This window comes from Podarcis pityusensis (assembly GCF_964106645.2).
Source record: "Podarcis pityusensis genome assembly, chromosome: 5".
NCBI lineage: Eukaryota > Metazoa > Chordata > Lepidosauria > Squamata > Lacertidae > Podarcis > Podarcis pityusensis.
The window spans coordinates 81,455,682-81,461,945 of NC_138032.1; the positions used below are offsets into that span (position 1 = coordinate 81,455,682).

A 6,264-nucleotide genomic window follows, 5' to 3' on the forward strand; every position below is an offset into this window, starting at 1 on the left:
CACCCGTGAGGCGAGATAAGCGCATTAGCATGTCTGGCCTCTGAGGAAGGCTGCCCCCTCTCGCCTTCCCTTCTGCTCCTTTCATTCCTTCATCCTTCTGCTCCCCTGGGGCCCCTCCAGGCTCAGCGCGGGGGGGGGGGGGACCGGCTGGGCTGCCCTAAATCCGCCTCTGCTTGGGAGCTGGATCTTCCTCACTTCCACTTCTACCCCACTCCAAATCTGCCCCTACAGCAGCTTCGGGGCGAAGAGGAGGCGCCACTCTTTCCGCCTTTCTTCGACATTTGATCTTGATCCCCCAACAATCTCCATTCTCCCCTTCTTCCCTGGGGGGGGGGGGCAGTTTTGGGACTCGTCTCAGGGGACCAAATGACCCCCCTGCAGGAGTAAGTCTGGCCAAGGTGGCTGGGACGTCAGCTCAGGCAAATGCAACCCAGGGAGGATTTCACCCTGAAGCCTGTGCCCCCTTTTCATCTTTGCCTCCTTTTCTGAACCTGCCCCTGGGAATTCGGCTGGTGTTTCTCTCCCTCCTCCATAAGGAAATCCCTGAGCACTAGCATTCCCTGGGCGGTTGCCAGATGATGAGGGGTGAGCACTCTGCACATGCCTGGGAGTAAACCATCTACCAGCTCCTGTTAGATTCCCTTAGGTGAGAGAAAGGGTTTCTAGAGTGATAGCCTAGTAGGTGCCTCCCAGAACTCATTGGAGGAAGACTAAATGGTGACCACCACAGCCCTGTCGAAAACGAGGACACAGATATCATTCAATGGGTCTGTGCTAATGTAGGTAATATTAATCTGTATGTTTTGAAGTATGGTTGATTCCCCCCCCCACTCAATTTTCTTATTTTATCTGTTAGTAAAACAAAAAACTGCAAAGTGGTTTACTATCAAGTGGGGTATACATTTAATGAAATAAATAAACAAATGGCCAAAGGCAACTTAAAAACAATTACTGTAATTTAAATAGAAATATAATACATCTCACCGTACTTAGGTGACCTGAATGCCTGCTTAGTCTGCTGTCCAAATGCTGACTTTTGGTGGGCATTTGTTTGAAAACTGCAGCTAGATTATAAAGCCCTTGAAAGAATGCTGTGTCTGCTATGTCTCTGTTCCAGCACTCTTTTGTTTAATCAAATTTCCACTATACTTTTCTTCAACAAGGCTACACTTTCTGAAAAACAACCTATTCACAATGGGCTTCAGAAACCACAAAGTTACTGTCTAACAAGCTGCAGATTAACACACTCACACACATTAATTAATTACACCTCGTTCCAAAGAGCACCCACATTGAAGTATGATTTCTGGTAAAATAACATAGGGTGAAAAGAATTTTTAGGCAAACTTAATGAATGGAAGAGTTATGGGTATTTAAAGAGCTTTGATGGTTATTTAAAGATTGCTCTTTCAAAATATACATTGAGCTGTTGAAGCAAATGTCGACACAGCTCCACTTTTTCTGATATCTGCAGGCATAACACATTGCCCGCAGTCAGATTGGACGTATTTGGGCAATATAATAATTTTAATATTTCAAACGGAAAGGAGATGAAGTGGGTGTCGATCAGGGAGAGAGCTTTATTGGCAGTAGTACCCCAGCTATGGAACAGCCTCCTCAGTGAGTCTTTCCTGGTGCCTTTTCCTGATGATCTTCTCTAAATCATCTAGTGAAGACCTTTTGGTTCACCCACATGGTTTAATTCTTTATTGAAGCTTGGGTGTTTTATGCTCTCTGTGATGCTATCCATATAAGTTTTTTGTTCTCTTTATTTTTGGTTGATCATGATTTTAAATTATTATAAATCAAGACAGATCTATTTATTCAGAAATACGTCCCTCTCAATCCCTACCATTTCATTTACTTATGTACTGCTTTTGAAATGAACCTCACAAAGTGGTTTACATCAATATATCAAAACAATGAGCATACATTAAAAATGTAATAAAACGGCGAAGGCAAACTGCAAGCGGGAAAAGTTCAATGATTTTAGGATTGTAGCTTTTAAAAGTGTAGTTTAGTGGGAGAGAAATTCTTCTCTATCCACTTTCTCCATGCAATGCAAAATTTTATAAATTTCTGTCATGCCACCTCTTATCCAACTTTTCTCTAAACCAAAAAGTTCCCAATGCTCCAACCTTTTCTCATTGTTCCATCTACTTGATCACTCTGCCGGCCCTTTTCTGAATTATCTGAACTGGAGATCTGTGATAACGCATCACCTGCTTGTATGCATAAGGTGGGATGGGGGGAGCAATTAATCCCTTTTCCCCTCCCCCATTCCAGTCCTAATTGCTTTCTAAATTGCTGTTTCCTTTGCATGGCAGTGGTGGGAAGAAGGTGGGAAGAACGCTGGTTGTTTTGCAGTGGATCAGAAAGGATTCCTGACCTCACCTCCCCGTGTTTATAAATACAGTAACTGCAAAATAATCCCCCTCCCCCTCTCCATTATACTGCTGAGATGAAGAATACTTGAGTTAACCAGGAACGGATTTATGTGTGGAAAGCCTGTGAGCTCCCATTAATTCTGATTCTCAAAACAAGTTCCTGGGCTCATAATTCTTGTATTCTAAGTGTATGGCTTTTGTACTAAGCTCTTTATTGCTGGATCCTAGGTTCTAGTTAAAGTGAGGGAAGCAAATCTCTTGCTGCATGGTGCCTGTGACTTGCAACCCCCTTATTGGGCCAATATTAGTTCTGAGTGGGCAACTTGGATGGGTAAAATAGCATGGTATTTACACCTCTTCCCCAGCGCCACAAATAGTTCTGAATCTCTTCTCCCCTCCCCTCCCCTTGTTTGCTATTTTAAAACCCAACAGCAGATGTCTATTACACTTCTATTACACTATTACACTTCTCCCAACATCAGTCCCAAGCAGTGACAGACCTAAGCGAAAAATGAGTGCAAATTTAATCATATGTTAATAAAATATAGCTTGCTTACATAGCTTAGATTTCTTTCTTCGGTTGCCGCCGCTGTTATGTTTACCGTCTTATTCGCATTTGATGCGATTCCTGGCCGTTGCCACTGCCTCCATCCAAGGCGATGTACAAATTTATTTAGACGAGAGAGGATGCTATGAGGGGTATTAGAATTAAGTTGTTCCAAGCTTCTTTGTCGATATGAAATAATTTACACTTGCTTCTTTTTAGAACATTTTTTTTTATAAAAAAAGGAGAGTATCCGTTTAAGATAGGAAGTGTGTGCTACCTGGTAAAGTGGGGGGGGGGGGGCGTGTTCTTTGGTTGGACCGCAAGTGTGATTTTTGTACGATGCAGGTGTGGGACACCCCACTTTATTCAGTTCTGGGGTAGTTACTTGCACTGGCTTGGCAAAGAAAATGTGTAGCAGTCGCCGGAAAGTTCTCTCTCTCTCTCTCTCTCTCTCTCTCTCTCTCTCTCTCTCTCCCTCACCTCTGAATTCTCTTCTCTTCAGTTGCCTGCATTGGATAATGCTCCAAGTCAAAACGTGCCAACAGCGAAATATTAAGCAGATCAACGCCGGTTTTTAAAATGTATTTTATTGCTTTTTCACAGTGAATACAATTTAAAATGCAATAAACGACATCTGCTAGTCTGTGGTTTCTTGGAATCAACAGCAGTTTAAAGTTGGAGCCACTGCTTAAAACCAAGGGCAGACGAAATCACAGACTAAACTAGGTCAAAGTCAATTGGCGGCCGAAGAGTCAACTGCCAAAGGGGTGGCGAGGGAGGGAGGGGATTGACTCAGTTTAGCAAAACGACGGAAGAAAACGTGACTCCCTCTTATCGGCTGAGAAGTAAGGGTGGGGTTCGCCCACCGGAGATAAATGCCCAGACCGAACCCCCAGCAGAATAGCAGAGTGAACCTGAGAGAGTTAGTCTCCATTTTTAAGGCAAAACCAATTCAGGAGAGAGCGAGAAAGAGTTTTTTCATGATGGCAACCAACAACGAAGGTAACAGAAACTTTTAAAAAAATGATTATTAATTCACTGTCTTTAAAAAACAACAACATTGCTCTAATGATTTATAGGGGAATGAGTAGGAAGGAAGATGATTTCTGTTTCATCTGGGTCAGGATCTCGGCGTAGGGCAGGCTTTCAAAGATCCATTTGTGGTAGTCGCGGAGAGATTAAACATGTCTCACTATTTCCTGGGAAGAAGCCCAGACAAGACTGCTTTGCACACCTTTATTCGTAAACACGAAGCATTTAGTGCGTGGAAAGTGCGATCCTATACAGGACACACTTTCCTGAACGTTAAATCCTTTTCAAATAAACGGCGATTTAATTTCCCAATAAACGTGGTTAGGATCGGCTGCGGAAAACGAAGGCAGGCATAGAAATAAGAGCGTAAACTTCTTACTGAAAATTATTTGGTTTGTTTTCATGCAAGCCTTGTTCAGAGCAACCAGAGGTTTATTTAAAGGCCACAAAGTGCGTGGATTTCAATGTCAGATACAAAAGCCTTCCTGTAAAAAGCGAAGGCTTTGCCCTTCTGCGCTCTGCTGGGTGGGTGGTCAGCGGGGCGGTTGAAAGAATTGCCACTGAAGCGTTCTCTACCGGGGGTCGTTTTACGCAGTGTAACCTCAGGCAGCGCCCGATTCTGGGGGACTTGCTCCCGGGCAAGTGCAGGCGATGCAGCCCCGAGCTTTCCATGTCGGGAGGAAGATCTGCAAGCGTCGCTTCAGTTGAAGCCGAGCGCTTCCTTCAGATTTGCCTCTTTGTCTTTTCCCAGGAGGAAGCTACCCCAAAACCGGAGGAGATAGGAGAAAAAAGAACCGTTTTTAGCCCATCTCACGTCGAGCTTCTAAAAAAGTCGTTTGAAGAGAACCCGTACCCCGGATACGAGACTAGGGAGGCACTGGCGAGGCGCATCGGAATCGAAGAAGATCGTGTGCACGTAAGAAGAGGGAAAGTGGGGGTTCCTGGGACTTCCTTAAACTGCAAATACCGGATAAATTTAAATCGCTCAGAATAATTATTTCGTTGTCATTCGAATGCCTTAGCTCTCCCTGGTGCCTCCGAGCTTAACGTGAAAGGTGCCTTATTCAAGAGGCAGCTTCCCTTTTCCTGGGTTTTTGTGGGGTTTTATTGGGGGGGGGGCTGTTGTACCGTGGATGTAAAGGCTTTTTGTAAGGGGTGGGTGCGTTGTGTCCCCTCCTTTTCAACTGTAGGAAGAAATTGTGCCCATACTTGTTCAGAAATCCTGGTTCCTGATTAAGGCTTCCTTTTCCTTCCCACTCAAATTATTGGAGGGACATACTTTCAAATATCAAAGGTTCTGGGTTTGAACAGTAAAAACTCTTAACAGACCTGGTTTCAACTCTAATTTGAGGATAAAACCATCTGGTTTCCTGGGCCGCCTTTATAGCCTGATCCACCTGACCGAACTCCCAAGGGAGTGTGCATAGGATATTCCTATTAGGATTGCAGCTTTCAGCACCTTGCATTGAGAGACCAAATGTGCAGCATTCAGCTGGAACCACAGTTAAGCAACATTGCTTTTCTAGCCAATGTCCCGCAAGTCCCTAGTTCTCCCACACTGAAAAAATTGTACCACACGAGGCACAATTATTTGGTGGTCCTCTGAGCTAGAAAGTGAAATTATGACCTATGCATTTGGAAATAATAGGCATTTTGTTCTCTCCTTTCTTTTGTTCAGACCTGGTTTCAGAACAGAAGAGCGAGAACAAAGGTTCCAAAATAATGATCAGGAACCAAGCTACAACTCCTTATAGCCGCTCTGACAGAAGAAGTCCAAGCACTCCGGGAAGCAATGCAAGAAGTCCGACGCAGCAACATTACCAGCCACGCAGCTTCCATTATCCCGAAAGCTATGAAGGAGCAGGGTTCTGGCAGCCACCTCTCAGCACCACGCAACGAGGAGAGCCCGTCTATGCCGCACAGCAGCAGAACTCCCAGGAATTGAACCCGGTTCATTACCAGCCAGCTGCTGTTGGTGGAACAGGGCTTTGTGAGACTTCCAAGGCAAGCAACTGCCCAGTTCCATATTATGGTGCAGAGATGATGAGGCAGCCTCCACCATCGGCTGGTAACTTCTGCACTCCATCAAGCAGTAAAACTCCCTGGCCTGCAATGGGGAACAGTCATACAATGGGGAACACTTATGCAACGGGGAATTATCCAGCTGCAAATCCTGTGCAAATGTTGCCTGAAGATTACCAAAATGGGCAGCAAAGCAATATCTTCCTTTCTCCCGACGCCTTCTAGGGTTACTCATCCATATAAATACATTTTAAAGTTTTTCAATAAAGTTTGTTA

At 44.5% G+C, this 6,264-nt stretch overlaps 1 long non-coding RNA gene across 1 annotated transcript; it reads right to left on the reverse strand.

Moving 5' to 3' along the window:
- Nucleotides 1-3,295: 3,295 nt before the first annotated feature.
- LOC308477566 lies at nucleotides 3,296-3,467 on the reverse strand. The gene is made up of 2 exons (XR_013986638.1): nucleotides 3,415-3,467; nucleotides 3,296-3,381 (listed from the first exon to the last, which is right to left on the reverse strand). It is a non-coding gene; the product is annotated as an uncharacterized lncRNA (long non-coding RNA).
- Nucleotides 3,468-6,264: the final 2,797 nt, after the last annotated feature.